The sequence below is a fragment of the Pseudonaja textilis genome, chromosome 5 (assembly GCF_049901715.1).
Source record: "Pseudonaja textilis isolate UNSWEBS1 chromosome 5, rPseTex1.2, whole genome shotgun sequence".
Lineage (NCBI taxonomy): Eukaryota > Metazoa > Chordata > Lepidosauria > Squamata > Elapidae > Pseudonaja > Pseudonaja textilis.
The window spans coordinates 5030864-5053816 of record NC_141994.1 but is presented as its reverse complement, the minus strand read 5'-3'; the positions used below and the strand labels follow the sequence as shown (position 1 = coordinate 5053816).

General features: G+C 38.0%; 1 protein-coding gene across 6 annotated transcripts in view; it reads right to left on the bottom strand.

Moving 5' to 3' along the window:
* Positions 1-22953, bottom strand: part of MET (MET proto-oncogene, receptor tyrosine kinase) — a 118686-nt gene that overhangs the window by 88188 nt on the left and 7545 nt on the right. The window lies entirely within an intron of this gene.

Here is a 22953-nt window from a genome sequence, read left to right as displayed (position 1 = left end):
TGTTTTATTAATAGATTTTCCTTTTATATATAACATAAAAATTTCATATTAATCTGAACAGCCTGTTGACTGGACACTATTACTACTTAGAAATACAATATTAATCAACATAAATCATAATAGTAAGCATAATAAACATATTAGTAATATTCACAAAATGTTTATCTATCTTACAAAATTTTCAATACAAAGATTATTATCTTTTAGATCTTACTAAATTCTAATCTGTTAGATTAGAATTCTAAATTCTAATCTACTTGTTAACCATTGATAAAACAAGTCCCATGTCAAGAAATACTCTGTTTTTTCCTTTTTTTATTTTATTTTAAGTGTTAATCTATCCATCTCAGCACATTCTAATATTTTTATAATATTTTCATCTCTAGAGATTCAAACTTGTTAGGAAAGAAGCCAAGAATCTTGACTGAAATATTATTAGATTAATTAGAAAATGCTCATTACTTGCTAATCTACTTCCAATAGTCTCAGGGAATTGACAGCTCTCTTGTTTCATCTCAAGAAAATGAAATTCAAAACAACTCACAAAATAATATTCTATAAATGATTTCTATTTCAGTTTTAAATAAAGCAGTTAATACAATTAGCATTTACTTTATGAATATATAAGCATCTAATTAATTTATATTAGTTTTATTTAAAAAACTGTATTCATTATACATTCCCTTAACAGCACTATAACAATATAAATTAACACACTGAAGATTAATAACATAGAATATATTAAACACTCAACATTGACAGATAGACACCCTTTTTTATATTTTGTATTGGATATTTTATTGATTTGATTCTAAACCCTATGGCATTTTAAGTATATTCAGGAATATTGTTCTTCCATTTCGTGAGTAATGTGTTTTTATATGTATTGTTTGATTCATTTTCTCAAGATTAGTTGAGAAGTTTAGTTAGTTTTTAAAATGCTTACAGCAATAAGTCACTATAGATAAGCCTTTAGCTATACAGACAGGCAGAAAACAAATTTGAACCATCTAACAAGCTGATGAAGAGTCTAATCTAACACATTTCTTTCTTTTTATTCATTTTGATGTGGTTTTCAAAGTCAAAAGACTCATGAGTAGAGTGATATTTCAAACCTCTGACGTGAATAATACATGAATTGTGGTTAAAACAGTGGGGTTTTCATCAGTTTTCAACATTATACTACAAGTTAAACCAAAACATTGTTCTATTGATACTTAGACACAGTTGCTAATCTAAATTTAGTTTCTTTAGAGGGAAACAATTATGCCACCTAAAAGGAACGTGACAACCATATGCTGTTTACAGGATTTTGTGCAAAGTATTATTTAGTTATGGATAAATAGTATTGTTACTGATACAAAAAGAGCATTGCTACCAATTGTTCACAAAAACAAATTTAAAAGCATCTTTGGTAGTCTAGAAATATGAAACCAGGCTTCAAAAACTTTATTTCTAAAGTAATATTCTTTTTATTTTGCTTTATTTAATGTGCTTAAAGTTACAGTAGCTTGCATTATAAACTATGTTTCCCAGCAAGATATTTATCTATTTATCTCAAAATTCACCTAAGCTTTTACTGGATTTCCCTATGCTCTATTACTAGTTATTTTGAAAAATTTCTGCAAAGAGGAGTTTAATGGGATAGTTTCACATTCCACTTGCACAGCTATTTATTTGGATCCAGACAGTTTTTAAAATGAATACATATAAATTGGGAGAAAAGAGCAAAAAATATTTGATATACTGAGGCTGTTATGTCCCCTGCACATTTATTTTATTTATATTTGCACATGTGACTCAAGGCGACTTACAGAATATAAAATCTCATATAAAACCAATAAAACCAATAAAAGAAGAGTCATATAATAGGTTTCTTTATTAAAATCACGCCCCCTCACATCCTCCGCCCCGGCGATAGCACCTTACACGAGTCGTTTAATGGGCTCCATCCCACTTGGCAGAATCAGATCTTCAGCACCTTTCAGAGGAGTGCTAGAGTGGAGGCCATCCAGAAAGAGGGCGCCACCACAGAGAAGGCCCTTTTTCTATGTCCCACCAGGTTTATCTCCCTAGAGCAGGTCTGCAACCTTAAACACTCAAAGAGCCATTTGGACCTGTTTCCCAAATACCGGGAGCCACAAAACCTGGGTGGCCAACTTGACGTCCCTCACTCCCAGTCACATGACCCTCTAGCCACGCTCACCCAGCCAGTCATTAGGGCAGAGAACGAGAGCCACAAAACTCTTTTTGACGTCTCTCTCCCTCTCTCTCTGTAACTCTGTGTCAGTGATGGCTAACCTTTTCCATGTTGCGTGCCAAAAGTGTGCTCGCATCTGCACGCACGCTTGTAGGCCTGCAGTCATGAGGCAATGCGCCCGCAACTCCTCCCGACCCCTGCGCGACCCCTCTCTCCCTGAGTCTATGTCTCTCTCTTCCTCTCTCTGTATGTCTCTACCCGCTCTCTGTTTCTCTCTCTACCCACTCTCCCTATCTGTCATGCCCCTGGTGGAGACTGAGGGAGAGGAGGAACAGCCAACAGGGAGTGGAAGTGTGGCTCCAGAGGTGGTGGAGGCGGCTGGGGAAGGGCAGAGGCCGACTGAGCAGTCAGAGGAGGATCCGGGCCCATCCCCTATCCATCCTAGGTCACGCAGGGAGGAGAGGATCAGGGAAAGACATGGTCTCCCCGGGAGGAGAGAGCCTTGATCCTCTTCATGGGATGCAGGTGTGAGAACTGCATAAGAGTTTGGACCTGCGTGTTAGCAAACGCTGGAAACAAAGAGTGTTTTATTCCTGGATGAGTTTTATCTTGGCTGGCCTTCTTCCAACGGACTATACCTGGTTCTTGAAGCTTGTAATTAATTATCCTGGTCTGTCATGGAACTTTCTTCAGTGCGGTTTGTTTTCAGTTTTTGTATTGCCTCGTTTATCTGCTCTTTGAGTTGGACCGTATTTTTTTCATTTGGAATGTTATTTTGGAAAGAGCTTAATCTCCAACTGTGAACAATTGAACAGTGAAGCCAAGTCGAAGGCATTAAGGAACATTTATTTACGTTTTGGTTTTTGTTACATTTGTGGGACACCCCTGGTCATCACACTATCTTCCCCTTCCCCCTCTGTATGTCTCTCTCCCCCTCTCTCTCTGTGTCTCTCTCTCCCACTTCTCTGTTTTTTTTCTCCCTCTTTCTGATTCTGATGAAGCATTGGGCAGGCCACGAAGCACTTTTTAGAGTGTTTTGCACAGCGCAGTGAACTTTAGCGCTCTTCACAATGGGGCAGATGGGGTCCCCTCCTCCTCCTGGAGCCCATTACATTGTGGAACCACAATGCGATCCTGCCCCACTTGCCCCTAGCGAGGAGTGCGACAGGACACAGCTTACACCTCTGAGCCTGAAGCGGCAGAGGCGAGGGCTGCCTTGAGCGTAAATCTGGTGCCAAGGCAAGTACAAGACCGTTTCAGTCCTGTACTAAGGCTACGGCCATCGCCTTGCCGTGTCTCCTCCGTGCAGCTCTTCAGCTAAGCACAGAGGATGCAAACTCTAGCCTGAAGTTGCAGGAGGTGAAGGCTGCCTTGAGCATAAATATTGCGTGAAGGCAAGTACAGGGCTGCTTCACTACACTAAGGCTCTGTATACCGTCCTCCTCCCCCTCCACTCGTGACCCCCCTGGCCAGCTGTGGTGGGGCCAGGTGGGCACGCACGAGTGGGTAGATCCTCAGGCAGAGAGATCCTCAAGCCCTTTGGCCTGGGCTTGGCCAAAGCACAGCAAAGGCGCGTGGGGCAGGTGGGTTGACTGGCTGCTAAGCGTCTTTAGTGAAGGCACTTCGGCTTTCTCCAAGCCTGACTCCTGAGTTGGCTGTGTGAGGTTCAGCGGGGTCAGTCTCCTTTTCCCACTGCCCTGAGCTTCTTAAAGCCATGGCTAGGCGCTGCAGGCCCATCCCTCTTTCCGTCATCCCTTCCTCCCAGATCCTATTTCTACGCCACCAGTGTTAGCAAGGCTGGCATTGGTTGCAGCTGGGGCGGGCCAGTGTCTCAAGGCAGAGAGCAGGTTGTATGTCTCCCCAAGCACCAACAAGGGCCAAAGGAGGCTACAGGAAGAGTGAGGCACCCGAGAATCAGCCCTGGCTGCTTCTCCATCCCCCGTCACCCTTACTTTCTCAGGTCAGGTGAGGTGTGACTGCGAGAGGAGTGCGAGGAGCGGGGCCAGCCAGTAATTGGACAGGGAGCCACAGCAGAGGGCCCAGAGAGCTGCATGCAGCTCTGGAGCTGCGGGTTGCCAACACCCGCCCCAGGGGATGGAACCAGCAACATTCCCTGTCTTTCATACCATCAAATATTGAATTTCCTATCTTTTAGTAATGAATTGTGTCTGAAACTCTGCACTTTGATATAGCCCAAGGGTTAATTAATAAAGTAAAATAAGTAAGAATTTCCTTTCACTATGGTGTACGCTATTAATTTGTATAGATAGAGGATTGGCAAAGACAATATTTGCTTGGCTTTTATTTCTTCACAATTTCCCAAATCAGGATAATTTTATATATGGAGAAAAAAGACGCAAAAAATTCTTTCTATATTAAGTATGTATCACTTCAGAATGGAAAGGGATCGAAAAGACAGGTTTCTTCTCAAGATTTGTCAAGACTTTTTACTTGAATGTTTGATCCAGGCTTATTATGAAGCATCATCACAAGGCAAATTGCTCAGGATGGAGTGTTCTGGAAATCCTCAAAGCCTTCATTTATTTTATGGTTTTATTTTGGCCTAACAAAGCTATTGACCAAATGGAGAACTTGAGATCAAGTGTTACTCATGTGGTTGCAAACATGATTTTTCCTAAATGAATCCTCCTGTATACAGATAGTCCTTGACTTACAACAGTTCGTTTAGTGCCTGTTGGCAGTTACAATGGCATTGAAAAAAGTGACTCATGAGCATTTCTCACACTTATTAGTTGCAGCATCCTTATGGTAATGGGGATAAAATCTGGATGCTTGGGAACTGACTCATATTTATGACGGTTGCAGTGTCCCAGGGTCACGTGATCCCCTTTGCAACCATCTGACAAGTGAAGTCAATGGGGAAAACAGATTCACTTAATAAGTTTATTACTAATTTAACAACTGCAGTGATTCACTTATGAAATGTGGCAAGAAAATGGAGCAAAGCTCACTAAACACTTTTTTTTTTTAATTTCACAATATAAATTTTGGACTCAATTGTGGTTGTAAGTTGACTTGTACTTAAAAAGAAAATAAATGTACCGGTAGTATCATATTCTAAATAATCCAGACCATTTTCTAAGAGTTTTCAAACAATCCCATTCACACCCCATTCAGATCTCTTCACTTCGTATATACTAGCTCAATACCCATGCTTCGCTAACGAAACTATGTTGGTTGGGCTTAGTTTTTGGGGGAGGAAAATAGGGTGGGGGGAGGAAATTTGCCTCTGCCTACCAGCATCCATCGGTATTCATCTGGCTAGCATCCTGTCAGTGTGTGAGAGAGTTAAGGGCTGTTTGGAAACTGAAAGTATTTGCTGTGTAAGCAAGGAGACAGCAAGGAGCCTGGGCGTGGCTTATTTTAACTGTTCTGTACTAAAGCTGCTTGGTGCTGTGAAAATAAAATGGAAACTCCTCTCCTCTGCTTGTGTTTTGCATTTGGAACAGATTTCTTTTCAGGTGGGGAGGGGGAGTAGAACTCCTTAGTATAAGAGTTGGATGCTAATAATAATAATAATAATAATAATAATAATAATACTCTGATGATCATTTCAAAAAGTCCTTTGTTAGTGAGCACCTAGAAGCCAAAGAAACATAGTTTGTAGGCTTTTACTGTGTGAGTGGTATTTTGCTTTTATATATAGATAGAGAAGAGATAGAGATAGATAGATGATACCATTTTAGGCTATATCGTCTAAGAAATAACACACAGCAGGTTTACATTTCAGACACAGGGTATATGAGTTTAAATGATGCTATCACCACACTGAGCTTCAGAAAAGTCAGTTTAAACACATGAAAAGGTACAGACTATAGGTAGTTCTAAACTTACAACTGGGATCAGAATTTTGGTTGCAAGGCAGTTTAGTAAGTCACAGCTGATTTTATTTGAATCATGTGGCTGCTAAGCAAATCCAGCTTCCCTCATTTACTTTGTTTGCCATAAGAAAGGAAGATCACAGATGGTGATCGTGTGATCCAAGGGTGCTGCAACTAAATACATGCCCCCTTGCCAAGTACTTGAATTTCGATCAGGTGATCATGGGGTTGCTGCTATGGTCATAAGTGCAAGGACCAGTTGTAACTTTTTCAGTGCCACTGTAACCTTGAACTGTTACTAAATGAATGGTGGTAAGTTGAGGACTACCTGTATAGTATTGAGCTAGCTGGAATAATAGTGAAAGTCAAACTTTCTTAGATCCAGAAGAATGGAAAGGAAAGAAGGGTAGTTGGCTTCACTATTCTTGGATGTTGGCAGCTTTCAATAAGCTGCTGACGCTAAACTGGTTATCCATGAAATCCAAAGGCTGTTCTTTTCTTTTGATACCCTTTGTATTCACAACAATGGCTCCTACAATAGCACCCCAAAAATATTCTAGTCTAGTCTTTTTCAAGGGATGACTCTTTATAGACTTCATACGGGTGCTGGCACTGAACCTATAAATCTACTCCAGGCAGCCTGAACTCCCTTATCACGGCACCTTATAATGAAAGATCTGAATTGAACCAGCCCACCACGGCACTACTGAGGAGGAGACCAAGAAAGAAAAGAAAGAGAAAAGCAACTAGCAAAAGCATTTCAGTTTTGCTTAGATATCTTGGACAGCACTGAGGAATATATTAGGTTGTGGTAGGAGAGGAAGCGAGGTGAAGTGAGTAGAGGCCAGTGCAAAGCAGAGCAAGAGCCCCATCAAACACAGTCTGACAGTTACATTCATGGAAGGATCGAAACAAATTATTGTTCTGGAGGCCACAACATTTGAGAATCCCTTCATACCATGAATTCATATATTTATACAATTCCTATTTTACAGGCTTAGTGGAATCTGCACGGCAGAAATTTTGTAAATTCAATACTGCTGGATTATCACATATCACAATACAGCCTATAAGGTATAAAGCCAAGAATAACAGGATTAGGTGGTCATCAGTGAGACATTTTGTAGCCGTTTTACTAGAAACCCAACTGTCAACACAACATATCTATTGCGATTTTTGGAAACTAAATCATTATACTAGCTACATTAGATTTCTTCTAACATGGCCATCTTTGTATAGATCCATCATTGACTAAAGTAAGTTTTATCAGGCTTTGGAAAGCACTTGAAAACCTTCAGTAGTACATTTGACCCTTCAATTTAGAAAAGAATTTGAGATAACCTCAATGTGAATAATTTTCTTTAAATTCATGGGATGAAGCGTATTTTCATTTAGTGTTTAACTTAATGAGCTAAACAATACCAATGTTCTTTGGGTAGATCCCTTTCCAGTTTGATTCACATAAAAGTTACTATATTGAACTCAAAGAGAATGACAGAACTTGTGGCTAGACAACAAAAAGACCACTAAAATCATGCAATAGCCAGCAAATCTGTTCTAGGGAACATGATGTCAGAACATTCATCCTCATGTATAAATGGGTTCTGGCTAGCCTCCACAAGCATAGTCAGCAATGGTGTGCCATGTTGGAGGTGAAAAAAAGAAGCAATGCAAGTGGTGTTAGAATATAACTGATACTTATATGACCTAATATTCTTTACTGTAAGTGTAAGCTTAGTTTTCTCGTTTAACATTATTTCCTGCTGACCAACAGTTTTGTGCATCTCATAATTCAATTCCCTTTTAAAAATACATTTAAAAGAATTTTTAAAGGTATTCAGGTTGCTGTAAGTTTTAAATATAAAATAACTACCATATTCTGTGAAAACTTAGAGATTAGATTGAAATCCTGCATGGAATTTCATGGATATGAAATTTTGGCACATCCTCATTTTTCTCTTTTAGAATTACAAGGTTAAGAATTGTGTCTAAAATCATACAGAAGAAGTGTACATATTAAAGCATCTCAAGTAAATCTTGCCAAATCTTATCTTGGAAAACATGCTTTCCTGATCACCTAGCAGATAAATATTTCTAGAAACAGAACTGTATTTTATAGTCAGGCTATAAATTAAAAGAAAAATATTGCTTCTTATGCTATTAGTAAATGACATATATTAATGCAACCTGAACGGAACTAACAAAAAGTCATAGGTTTTTCCAGAAGCTTTTCCAGTCATAGGCTGGAAAAGTCATAGGCTTTTCCAGAACCCTTTGTTTTCCTGAAATATAAAACATATGAAATATCTGCAATATATTTATTGTAGTCTAAAAGTGAAGAGAAAAATGAAAACTAAGTTAATACCTATTTAAATGTTCAGCAATATTTATATGCAGGTCCCATTAATCAATTTCCAATACTATTCTTCTTATAGCAGCTTTCCATAAACCAAAGTGTAAATTATTTAACCAGGTCAAAATCAATTATTGCAATATACTTTTAATCCCCTGCATATAAAAGTAGTAATTTATCTTCTATTCCGAAGAAAACATATTATTCTTTTACTCATTTTATGCTAACCTGTAGTAAGTACTGTAGAGTAAGTAGATATTTATCCTTTGTTACCTACTGCATTGCTTTAAATCCCTATGAATAAAGAGAGCTTTTCAGCCTGTGCTAGTCTAGCTTTATCTTTCTTTACGATAGTAACGGTGCTGAACTAAAATGGCACAATAGGTCTTTATTATTACTAATATAATAAGCCTTCAAGAATTTTCACTGATGTTCTGTGGGGAAAAAGCAGAACAATAACACTATTTTGTTTCAAAAGACTGAGAAGAAGCAATACTAGCCAACCTTTGCTGAAGAGGTACAGAAATACTGTGAGTAAAGGTTGAAGGTTTAAGATTGCAATAAGGAAGTTAAATATTCTGAAAATATTGAAAGGAGGCCTAGAAAAAGGAATTCACTCAAGAATGCAGAACAGGGAAAAGAAAACCAGACAATAGATTGTATATCATTATATATTGGTTTGAGCCGAGTTGGGCTTTATGAAATCTTCCCTAAAGTTTTTATTCTTTGTCCTCCCCTCATGTACAAAAAGACACACATAGCAACATTTAGCACCAAAAGCAAAAAAAAAAAACAAAGGCAAATAGACACTACGGACAGAAATATTTAGATTCACATTTTATTGTGTGAATGTATTCAATGTTTGTGAGGTGGGGGAGGACAAATGACAACATATGTTCCATGATGTCATCAGGATAACGAGGCAACTTGAATCAGGTATTATGATGTACATCAGGGGTGTCCAACCTTGGCAACTTTAAGACTTGTGGACTTCAATTCCCAGAATTCCTCAGCCAGCTGGCTGAGGAATTCTGGGAGTTGAAGTCCACAAGTCTTAAAGTTGCCAAGGTTGGACACCCCTGATGTAGATGATATAACTATGTTTGTGAGTGATTAAGTCAGGATGCATAATTATTGTCATGTTGACCTCACTGTGATTTGTAATAGGTGCCAATGCATAAACCTACTCATTTGGTTTTATTCTCTCTGAATAATAAATGAAGTAATACAACAGAAACAAGTGTACATTAAGGCCGCCAAATAAATTCACCCAGTGCTATTTATATAGTCTGACAAAAATTCTTGTAAAATAAATCAATGAAACAAAAGCAAAGTTTTGATCAGACTTTTAAAATTAATACTTATTTTGATGTAGAGCGCACTGTTTCGCTTTTTTCTTTGTCATCGCTAGTTAATCACAATTATGGATTCACTCTGTGTAAAATTCACATGATTTATCTCTCTGTGTGTCCCTGTCTTTGTCCCTGTCTCTCTCTTAAAATCATAAAGCGAATGAAGTCCATTCACATTTCTAAATATATTGCATGGAATAGTTTCATATTTATAATGCAAGTTTGCTCTACAGACTTGGCACTGTTTTCATTTCACCCACTTTTGATTGGTGAGAGACAGGATCACTTTCTTATAAATTAGAACTGAAGACCAGTAGAACAGGCAAAGTTGGAACAACTACAACAGAGGAAGCCTGTTTTAACTATTTTAAGAAGAAAGAATTTAGCAGTCTTTTCTTCTTTTGCAGACTTATCTAAAAGGAACAAGGATGTTTCCCCCTCCATCTTGTGACTTTTTGAAGGCAGAATCCTCCCTTTTCCTGACATTCAACTGTTTCTCTTTTGACTCATATAACAATTAACCTAAATATTTTGTTACCTGAAATAAACCCCCTTTTGTTGCAGAGTTCAATTGCACCTTCAGTTCATCATGCTATCTCCCTTCTCTGGTTGTAGATTGCATAAATAGACAATATACTTATATTTCCATCATCCAGCAAGTTGTATTCAAATATCAGCACTTAACAGACATAGCTGTTTCTTTTTAATTGCAACACAGAAAACAAAAAGTAACTTTCTAGTCACAAAACATAGATGAAATTATGCAGATCTGCACATATTGTAACAAGCAGAGGTGGAGAAATTCAGAGCTACATCTAAAACCATACTAGGAGAAATAGAGACGCCATAGGCATTTTTATTAATTAATTTATTCATCAAATTTCTATATCACCTATCTTACCCACATGACTCAGATACACATTAGATACATAGCTAAGTTACCACTCCTCCCAATCTATACACTGAACTTGTACCCCAATCACAAAATGTTTTCAGGTTTTCATGAAATTACTTCCAGGAATACTTCAACCTCTTAATTACTTAGGAAACAGTCCTTAACTTTAAAAATTCTCCCACTTCCTCTTTTATAAAGCTAAAAATATCTTAAAAGTCAGCTGTGTTTGTTCTAACACTATTTTCAGCAAATAATTAAAACAAAATCCGATACTTTAATGAATACTTTTCTTCATTGCAGATTTTGATGTTTGGTATACTTCATACTTGCATCCGAAGTATATATTCACTTTAAAATTATAGATATTAAAATACAAGGTTATTTAAACACACGAAAGAAGAACTTTTCAATATACGTTAAGTGTAAAACAGCATTTTTCTTCAAACTGCTAAAGAAGCCAGATCTTTTGTAAAGTTGCATAGCTGTTTTCCTAGTAAGAAAGCGAAAGATGCATAGTTTTAATGATTCGAAGAAAAAAGTTTTACTTGCTCTGCCATACACTTGGAAGTATTTCCAGAGCTACCTGATAGCAATTAATTTTCTCAGACATGATTTATAGTTGTAGCATTCTATGTTTTATCATCTTTCTTTTTTAAAGTGGAGGTTAATTAAAGACAGAATTAAGTCACATTCCTTTCATGAATGGACAGGTATTGGCATGTTTGCTAAAAGATTCAATAACCTCTATGTATGGTGAGATAGGGAGGAAACATGTTCTGCTATTTGTTATCAGATACTAACAGAATTCTTGTTAATCTATTGTTAGGACAAGTTACAAGGCAAAGAGATTCCAATACACAGAATGAAGTGAATTTTCTCTTGATAATTAGCAAAAGAATATATAATACTTAGGCCAATGTGTTATTTCAGTTTTTTATTTTTTACAAATTTACAGACATTTTTAAAATTCTGCTTTCATTTTGTCATTATGGGGTACTTAGTGTACAGTAACGAGAGGGGGAAATTTTAACAACTGTAGAATCAGGCTGCAGCACAATAAAATTGACAGAAGTGAAAGGAGTCTGAATACTTTCTGAATGCACAGTGTATGAATACTGATATGCAGCTGTACCTTCAGCAACCAGAAACCAGGAAGGTCTGGTATTTAACGAAGTGAAATCACTAAAATTTCAAACATTAAATAGCCTGTAATATTTACCTGTACAGATATTTAATTGTAACATTTAGTTTATAATTGTCTTTTGGTATAGTTTTATTTACAGTATTAAAAAAATGACTCTATTGAGAGTCAGGGACAGAAAATGGTGAGCTACATACCGAGAGGCTGGCCCGCTAACCTGATCTACCCAATGCGAAGAGGAAACATCAGGGCAGCGTGCTTCAGCCCAGGCTACCCAATGCAAAGAGGAAACATGCCAACAGTTTTGGGAGTCTGTGCTGACCAATTGGCCCCCATCTTCACCCAAATCTTCAACAGCACTAGATATGTGCTATATTCCTTCTTGCTTCAAACATTCTACTGTCATCCCAGTGCCAAAGAAGCCCTCCATCAAGGAACTGAATGACTACAGACCAGTTGCTCTAACATCTGTAGTTATGAAAATCTTTGAAAGGCTTGCGCTGTCCCAGCTGAAAATCATCACGGATCCGCTGTTAGATCCCATGCAGTGTGCATACCGAGCAAATAGATCGACAGATGATGCTGTTAATTTGGCTCTGCACTACATCCTACAACACCTTGAATCTCCAAATACCTAAGCAAGGGTCCTCTTTGTAGACTTCAGTTCAGCATTCAATACCATCATTCCAGACACTCTTCTCAGTAAATTAAACCAACTAGCGGTATCTGAACACATTTGTAAGTGGATCATAAGCTTCCTAACAGACAAGAGGGCCACTCCAGCTGGTCACACCCACCCAGTCAGCCCCACCAGTTCAACCACAGCCCTGATGTGGCCCTCAATGAAACTGAGTTTGACACCCCTGCAATACACTATTCACAAGACCCAAAATATATCGCAATAGATAAAAAGAAGGCTGAGGATACAGAATCTTAAAAGGAACTCCTTGGTCATATGCCCTACAATCTTTCTTGTCATGGTTAAGTGAATCACTGCAGTTGGTAAGTTAGTAACCCGGTTGTTAAGTGAATCTGGCTTCTCCTTTGACTTTGCTTTTCAGAAGGTGGCAAAAGGAATCACGTGACCCTAGGAAGTTGCAACTGTCATAAATACGAGTTAGTTTTCCAAGCATCTGAAATTTGATCACATGATCATAAGGATACTACAAACATTGTAACAGAAAAATTGTCATAACTCACTTTTTTCAACACTGTAACTTTGAACGGTCACTAAATGAACTGTTGTAAGTTGAGGATTACCTGTAGTGTCAATGATTCAGGTCTGACTGAAAAGAGGGCAATTTTATACTAAACCAAGCAGCTGATGGAGAATAAAGGGAAGTCCAGACCCAAACCGAAAAAGCTTGATCGTTTCACAGAGAAATAAAATGAAGAGCACATTTAGGAGTAGAGAAGTCTAACACAAAGAAATTCACGGCAAAAAGTTAAAAAAAATGGAAGGATGGAAATCCCACCTATATTTTCAAAACTCTCCTTTTCCTAGAAAGTGCAGGGCTCTAATCCTATGGTCGTGACTGCAATTTTGCTTTGATTTTTTTTTTACTCTGCTTCAGATGACAAACTGGAATTCCTTTCAAACAAGACGCCAAACAGGACATTAGACTGTCAGGGGTGGGCTTCGAAAATTTAGGAAAGGGTTCTCTGTCTGGTTGCTGGGTGGGTGTCGTGGCCGTGCAGGGGCCCATTTTTGCCCTCCACGGGCTCCGGAAGCTCTCTGGGAGCCAGAAATGGGCCCATTTCCAGCCTTCCTGAATTTCCGGGATGCCTGTTTTTCACCCTTCTCGAGCCTCCACATGCGCCCTGCACTCACCTGTATCCAAAACAGGCCTCATGAGGACTGCTGGGAGGGGATGGGTGGGCGGGGCCAGCTAGAATTGGGATTTGGGGGTTCTCCAAGCTGCACAGAATCTTAGCTAGGGGCTTCTCCCAAACTCCTGCAAACCCCCAGCAGCCTACCCGATTCCAGTGATTTGATAGATTATGAAGCTAAAACAGTTTTTGTCGTTAAATAATATATGAGGAGTGTATGACAGAAACACCAGGAAAATTGAGGGTCACATTCTGATTCCAGAAGAAGACTGGATGATTAAAAACATTCAGATCTCATATTCCTTTCAGAATGCTGCATCAGGCACCTTCTGAAAAATACTGTTGGGTTTTACTTTTACAAGTAGTGATGCTGCAGAATTGGATGAAATGAAGATGGATTGGACTGGAACAGACCACTTCAATTCCTACCTATTCAATGGAACAGAAAAAAACATCACAGGGAAAATGTCTGGATCAAATGCTTAAATATATATTTATTCCTCTAATCAAAATTTACAGTTAATATACATACCAGAAAAAAAAAATCAAATTACTTTTAAAATGTACCACTCAATCTCCAAAAGCTTGCTTTACTCTGAAGAGTTGGTAATTTGATTTTTTTAGGATTACAATAAATCAGTACATTCTTCGTGAAACAGTTTATTTTAGCCTGAAGAAATATATGCCATCTGGATATTCACTAGATGAGTTCAAAGAAAGTTGCAGAAGTTACATTGCTACTAATTTCATCTAGAGACAAAAAAGATCATTTAATCAGCTGACAGCTTAAAATATGTATGAGATTTGCATAAACTGAGTTATGCTTCTAAGTATCTGTGTAAAGGTGTATCCTAGGAATTTTTTAAAAAGTATTCAGGTTTGATGGGAGAAGGGACAAAGAAACAGAAGACCCCTGCAGTTTATATTTGCAATAAAATACATTTTCAGAGGAATTTCTCAGAAAATATATTAAGTTTTGAGGCTCAGAAAAAGTAATAAAGAAAGTATCCACTCTTCTATTACCCCTTGCCCAGTGTAATTAAAAACCCAGGTAATCAATAAGAAAACATCTTTTATATTCTATTATGAGAGCCGGTTTGGTATTCAGATAGTCTTCAACTTGCAACTGTTCAAAATTATGATAGACTGGGGAAAAAAAGGGTACTTACAACTTAGACTCGGAGTTCCACATTTAGCAGTCTGGAAACCAGCCTGCATTTATGGCTATCTGTCCCCTGGTCATGTGACCCTGATCTGTAATGGGGATTTTTTTGGCCATAAATTGGTATTTTATGATTTTCGGCAAAAAAAAACCCTATTGCAGATAATGGGATCATGTGTTCACTTTATGACTGCTGCGTTCATTTAATGATTGCAGCAGAAAAGGTTGTAAAATCAGGTAAGTCACATGATGATCCACTTAATGGCCAGCATGATTTATGACCATGATTCTGGGCTCAATCATGGTCGTACATAGAGTACCACTTGTAGTATTAAAGCCTGAAACCAAACTAGAAATTGGGATACCATATTCTAGTCTTGCCTTAGGAATGAAGACCTAGGTCTAATCACTCTTTCTCAGCCCTAGGTAGAAGGCCGTAACAAACCACTTCTTACAATTTTGCCAAGAAAACTACAGAAGCTAGTCCAGGACCTCTCCAAGAGTAAAACTGTCTCTGTGGCACACGTATATTTTGCTCAGCAGCCAAAGTCTGAACACATATATACACATATTCTCATCTACACACACACACACACTTGCAGTAGAGGCAAATATCTGTAGCTCGGGTATAGAATGAGAGTTGGTTATGGGCTGGTTTCCCAATGTTTCATTACCAAGCTAGGTAACATCTCCAGTGGAGTTTAGGGGATGTCAGTGTTCTTCAGTTTATAAGGGCTTCATGTGGTCAGTAGGTCATGTCAGGCGAGGGTCTTGTGATGGGTCAGTATGAGTGACCAGTGAGTCTTGAGGTTACATCAGGTAAGGGCGTTAGGAGGTGACGTGCTGATTGGGGGTGGGCTTGTGTGAGTTGGTTGAGGATCAGTACCTGTCTCTGGTTGGCTGTGCAGTTGATTTGAATTCTGAATTGTAGGCTGGTTGTAGGACAATGTGTCTTTTGATGGAATTGCTCGTGGATTGCTGGGCTCCGATGACCTCACAAGTATGGTGGATGATAGTGTGGCCAATGATTTTTGAACTAGTGCTATTTGTTAGGGTTATGGGTAGAGATTAAAGATTTGAGATCATGGTGTTTGACTGCCACCTGGTATTCATGGATCCTGTTTTTAATTTAATTAGTTTGTCCCATATATAATTGGTTGTAATTGTTACAATTGATTTTGTAAATTGCATTGTTTCCTTTGTCCTTCTGTATCTTGTCTTTGGTTCTGAATGATTTCTGGTGGAGTGTAGCTGTGGATTTGATGGCTATTGCTATTGCTATTCCTAGAGGTTGGAGACACCAAACAGCACTAGCAACACAAAAATCATTGATCACACTACCACCTGCACAAGCAACCAGAGACAGCATCGACCCTAAACTCTCCCCCAACCAGTATTTCACCTGCCAATGACCCTCACCTGATGTAATCTCCCCATCACAAGACCCAACGCAAAATTCTCCCTGGTGATTCACACATGACCCATCTCAAGACCCACACTTGACACACCCACACCTGACCCACCACAAGACCCTCACCTGATGTGACATCATCATCACAAGAACTACTGACCACATGAAGCCCCCATAAACAGAAGAACATCAACACTAACATCCCCTAAACTCCGCTGAAGATGTTAACCTAACCTGGTAACAAAACGTTTGGAAACCAACCCACAAGCTCAGAGAATGAAGCTTCACTTTCAGTTGTATGTTTTATACTTAGATCTATGGTTTCACCTGATATCAAAACAAATATATTGTTACTAATTTCACTCTTTTGAATCATTCCCAAATGAGATTTTGAATTATATGTATTGTCATATCAAATTTTGAATTGTTTTTATTTACTTGCAAAGTATGCACCTGTGTAAAGAGGAAGTTCTATATTTGTACTAGGGTTTTAGCTAAGGATATATGAAACTATTCATTCTGAACTCTTACATTTGTCTGCATAATGCAAATTTACATTATTTATTTATACCCCACTTTTATCATTTTTAGAAATAATTCTAAGTGGCAAACTTACCATATCTACCATACCCTTCCTCCTATTTTCTTCACAATAACCCTGCGATGTGGGCTTGGAGAGTGACTTTGGGGTTAGCCAAAAGTCACCCAATTGGCTCTGATGGCTAATGTGGGACTTGAACTCATGATCCCTTGCTTTCTAATCTGTTGCCTTAACCATTATGTCAATTTTGCTTTGGCCCATACTTGAATTTACATTTACAGTTTTTGCCTCTTTCCTTTAAATTTACTTTCTAACATTACTTGGTGTTTATTACAGCCTCTCCTCCTTTTCAGGGGTCAAATATCCAAACGTACATCAGAATATTATTTTATTTTGGTGGAGGCGTTCACGGCCAGTATTATTTGGGCAGCGTTGGGGCTTCAGGATTTAGTAATCATGGTCTAGGCAAAGATTTCCTGACTTTTGCCACCAACTGTGGCTGGCATCTTCAGAGGCAAGGACGTCCATTATCATGAGACTGACTAGTTTTATGTCTGACTATGCAGGACTGACTAGTTTCTAGCTAGGTGACCCAGAACCTTACAGGCTCCCAACTGCTTACTTTTCCATGGACACTGTCATTTTTTTGTTGCTTCTCCCTTGTATTTGGTATCTTCCCCTCTAATTCATCCACTGGAAGACCAGTTGAATTTTAAAATGAGAGAAAGAAAACAGCAAAGTTTAGCATTTTTCCCATCATATTAGGTGGCAAAATTCTAGTCTATTTTACTAATTCTTTTTAAAGTCTATATTTCATTGTTACAGTGTGAAATGGTGTGGTGTAGTGTAGTATAGTATAGTATATAGTATGCATAATGCTCCAGTGAACCTGTATATAAAAACATTCATTAACAAATCTGGTCTTTCTCCATGCCACCACTATACCTGCTTTTTCAACAACAATGTAAAAAGGTTCACTGTTCGATAGTCCACCAACCCAAGATGAAATGGCTATGGAAGACAGTAAGTGGAGGAAGAGCTATTGTATAGTGTACAATAGGCAACTGAATGTAAAGTGTTTGCTTACAATGAAATGAAACAACAGTTGGCACCACTTGATGTGACCCACATTGAAAACTTTGCTTTGGGTATTTAACAGGAAAACACAGGTGAAGTTGACTTCCGGTGACCAGAGCAGAATATGATCTTATACATTCTTGCCCATAAGAAAGAGTTAGTGGACTGTACTTATTGCATGAGGGAACTTGTTCTATGGATCAACCTTAAATATTTTAAAATGTGTAACTAATGATAGATAGTTGCCTAAAGTGAGACTGCTTACACAGATGGCTTACTTTACACATGGAATGGTCATTATATTCTTGTAATAGCTTGGCAAATATACATCTTTTTCTGAGAATGCAATAAGTGAAAGAATGGAAGTTTTAAAACTTCAAAGAAAAGGGGAAAACCTAAGCAATGGCTGGTTGTCTGGCAAGGCAGAAAACAGTGCATGGAAAAATGAAGGAAAAATTGAAATGTGCACATATTAATTGAAACTTAACTGAGAATTCAACAAAATGCCAAATCAAAACTAAGACATGTAATTGAAATCAGCCTCTATTTTGCCTGTATCATATTGCAGTTAGTATCTCATTTAAACATTTTAGGATTAAACCATTTCTAACAGATTAGTCAATACATTTGGGAAGGAAGGCTTACTTTAGTTCCAGCAGCATCAGATACAGAAAACAGGAAATATATACAGCAAGAAAGCATTTGTTTTCATACAATGGAACCTACAGATGTCTCATCTACAGATTTTAGACAAATAGGCATTCCATGTACAATTGCACATTATAGAATAACAGGATTATATAAGATTTCCAGGATATTTCATAGCCTGCTAAAACTTGGACAAGGGCAAAACGCAAACAACTGATACCTATTCTGCTCAGTGCACTGCTCTTAATCAGCAAACCACTCAAGCACAGGAAGAGGAAATCAATTTTCAGGAGTCAAAGACTAACAATTGCAAATTTAGCCAGATTGATTCTACAATCTCTTGCTACTTTCAACATTTCTGAGCAAATAGCTCAGGGGTTTCAACAGCAAAGAATGCATTTCAGCAAATATCTCTGCTTTGTTACTAATTTTAATTCTTAAGGTATAAAAAATTTCAACAATGTAATCTAAGGCATTTTGTATTCCGTGGGGTAGAAATGTCTATGAACCTACTGAGCCAGGGAAAGGGAGAAAATCTAAGAACACTAAATCTTAAGCATTTTAAAATTATTTACTGAATGCATATATTAATTTAATCCCCCAAATACAAAAACCTGAGACTTCCTTGAAGGCTTCCATGAGGCTCTTCTGAAATAGTACAGAATCTCATGCATGAGATTCTAGCATGTCTAATGTTATTAAAATAAAATGACATAGGATTATGGTTGTCCAAAGAAACTGGAATGAAGCACACAGAAGAAGAGGGAAAAAAGAGATAGGGATGCATTTTTATGACCTACACAAAAAGAATATAAAGCATTCCACAAAACTTTCATAACCAAAGTCAAAATAGCTGGAAATACTTAACATTCCAAGGAATTACAATCAAATTTTAAGTACTAAGGTTTGTGGACCTGGTTTTTCTTCACTGCTAATCTAAGCAAGACACTGCTAATCTAAGCAAGTTCAAAAAAATAAAGGGAACACAAAAATAAGACATCCTAGATCTGAATGAATGAAATATTCTTATGAAATACTTTGTTCATTACATAATTGAATGTGCTGACAACAAAATCACACAAAAACTATCAATGGAAATCAAATTTAGCAACCCATGGAGGTCTGGATTTGGAGTTACACTCAAAATTAAAGTGGAAAAAAACAGTACAGGCTGATCCAACTTTGATGTCATGTCCTTAAAACAAGTCAAAATGAGGCTCAGTAGTGTGTGTGGCCTCCACATGCCTGTATGACCTCCCTACAACACCTGGGCATGCTCCTGATGAGGTGGCAGATGGTCTCCTGAGGGATCTCCTCCCACACCTGGACTAAAGCATCCCCCAACTCCTGCCAGTCTGTGGTACAACATGGCATTGGTGGATGGAGCGAGACATGATGTCCCAGATGAGCTCATTTGCATTCAGGTCTGGGGAACGGGCGGGCCAGTCCATAGCATCAATGCCTTCATCTTGCAGGAACTGCTGACACACTCCAGCCACATGAGGTCTAGCATTGTCGTGCATTAGGAGGAACCCAGGGCCAACCGCACCAGCATATGGTCTCACAAGGAGTCGGAGGATCTCATCTCGGTACCTAATGGCAGTCAGGCTACTTCTGGCGAGCACATGGAGGGCTGTGTGGCCCCCTAAAGAAATGCCACCCCACACCATTACTGACCCACTGCCAAACCGGTCATGCTGGAGGATGTTGCAGGCAGCAGAATGTTCTCCACAGCATCTCCAGATCCTGTCACGTCTGTCACATGTGCTCAGTGTGAACCTGCTTTCATCTGTGAAGAGCACAGGGCACCAGTGGTGAATTTGCCAATATTGTTGTTCTCTGGCAAATGCCAAACGTCCTGCACGGTGTTGGGCTGAAAGCACAACCCCCACCTGTGGACGTTGGGCCCTCATACCACCCTCATGGAGTCTGTTTCTGACCGTTTGAGCAGCCACATACGCATTTGTGGCCCTCTGTAGATCAAAAAGCTTATTGTTCAAAAAGCTTATTGTAAAATCATGTGTATCAATTATCAATACTTCTAAAATAATATGCATGTAAAAATGCACTTTACAAGATACAAACACAATGAAAATCCTTTGTTTGTAGACATAGTATACATGTTCAGCAATATTGCTGTTTTTCCCTCTTAGTTTAGGTATACCAAACTGGTTCCCGAAGTGTAGATTAAAACAGAAAAAAAGCAAGAAGAAAACTATGTATCTTATCTCACAAAACTGCAGGATATTCAGGCTCCTAAGGCAGCATTTTTGTCCAGCATCAAGTGTCAAAACATAATACACAGACAGAGATAAACAAACAAACTCTATTATGTTTTTTATCAATATATGTACATGTATACCTACACTCACATTCATACTCATCAGATGGTTTGGTGGTAAAAGCATCTTCAAAACTTAAATAGTCTTGGTGCTAAATTAATGTCATATGCCATCCTATATTAAGGATCCTCTCCTTCAATGATTGTTTTGCTTAGCTGCACACCACATCCTTTGTACTGCTTCATTAGATAAACCGTAGGCTGCCAAGTTTTCTCTAATGGATATTTGGAAGTACTGTAGGTTGGAAGTTATCACTGTTAATGAGGATGTTAGATCTGTTAATTTTTAGCCAGTAATTAAAAATGGCAATGAAGATTCTGATTTCTATTCTTGAAGTTCCTAATTTATACACTACTAAAACTCCTGTTTGTAACTTTCAATTAGCCCAAATGGTGTAGCATAATGAATTTTTTTTTTTGAATCAAGGTATCTCAAATCCTCTAACCTAAAGAATGCAAAAAAAAAAATCTGGGACCCATTGCTCCTGTGCAATTGAAATATAACCCAGTTATATTTACAAAATATGATTGCTGCACTATTGCTACAATTAGAGACAATCATGTGATTGTGGTTTCTGACGCTTCCTGCTAGCTTCCTACAGGCAAAGTCAATGGGGAAGCTGGCACCAAGTTGAAAATAACTGGGTTTTTTGCCTCCCCGTGCCTCTATTTAGGTAATGGAATATTTTTGAAAGGATGACCCAACAGGTTCTAGTTCTAAAGCTATATGAGATATACATCTAGAGACTTGCAAGATTGATCTTAAGAACTTGAGTTGCACCCTCTCAGGTGTCGTAAGGCCCCACTTTAGTCTCATATAATAGTTGTGCCATAGCTTTGGCCTCAAAATACTTTAATGAACCTGAAATATAATGGGAACCTTTAGAGAAATAAAAACACAGCCTAACTGTGGCACTCCTCTGGGCAACCTGCAATATTGGGCCAATATGGGTGCCTGAATCTCCAAGAGTGACAGATAATTCTCAGGTAATTAAAGCATTGATATACCAAGTATGAATGTTAGGCCTTGTATTAAAGGCCATTTTTTTTTGTTTTTTGATAATTTATCTTTTTTTCTTCCTTCACAACAATGGACAAAAAATCTAACAGGTCTTCACATCTCTGCCACAGATGACAGACTAACCTTTTCATCAGCATATGGGAGAATTGAAAGGTGTCTATCAGCAAATTTTGGTAGGAATACACAAAATCATGTATGAGAGAAGTTTATTTATTTATTATTCACATCAAGTCAAAGACTTCTGGCAATTACAGTAATAAAACACAGGAAATATCCAGAATAAAACAGTAAAATTACATAATTATATATCTCTGTAGGGTTTCCGGAACAGTTCATTTTAAATCTTTTCTGTAAGGCCAAACTGAAGAGGCCAATCTCAGTCCAAACAAAGGAGTGTTTCAAAGTACTAATATTGATGCTAATACAGAGAAATAGCATCCATGAGTCTGCCTTGTGAACTTCGTTAAAATTATGGCCTACTGGCTGTTTTTCCCAATAAAAGCTAATAGGGCAGGGTATTTCTGGTTAGAAAGAGTGGTACCGAAAATACCAATAAGTCATGTAGGACATTATATGAATGAACAATAACTTGAATTATGTTTTAAGCTAATTAGAAGTCAATGCAGGTCTTGGGGCATTGATTCATGATGGTATCAGCTAATAAATGGTCAGTTGCATCCTGGATTAATTGAAGTTTTTGGGCGGTCTTCAAGGGCAACCCCATGTGGAGCACAATGCAATAGTCCAGTCACATGGTAATGAAGGTATAAGTTACTGTGGCACTTAGTGAACATCCTATGAATTACTTGATTAAAAAATATATATTCTGAAATCACTAACACTTTTTCATTATGTTGGATACAAAGCAGAGCCTCCATTACTAATTATAAATAGATAAGCTTATTCTACTTATTAGAAATAATGCACAAGAAAAGCAGCAGCATGGATTTGATCTCAAAAACCAGTAAGAGTTCTGTAAGATACTTGCAGTTCAATGTAATAAAGTTATTGGAATGTTTCCCAGCTATAACAATGAATAATAGCATATTCTACAAAAACTACACTTCTTAACACTATGCAGAACCAATTATATATAGAATTTATTACACTAGTCAACCTTTTATTAATAAGACTATATA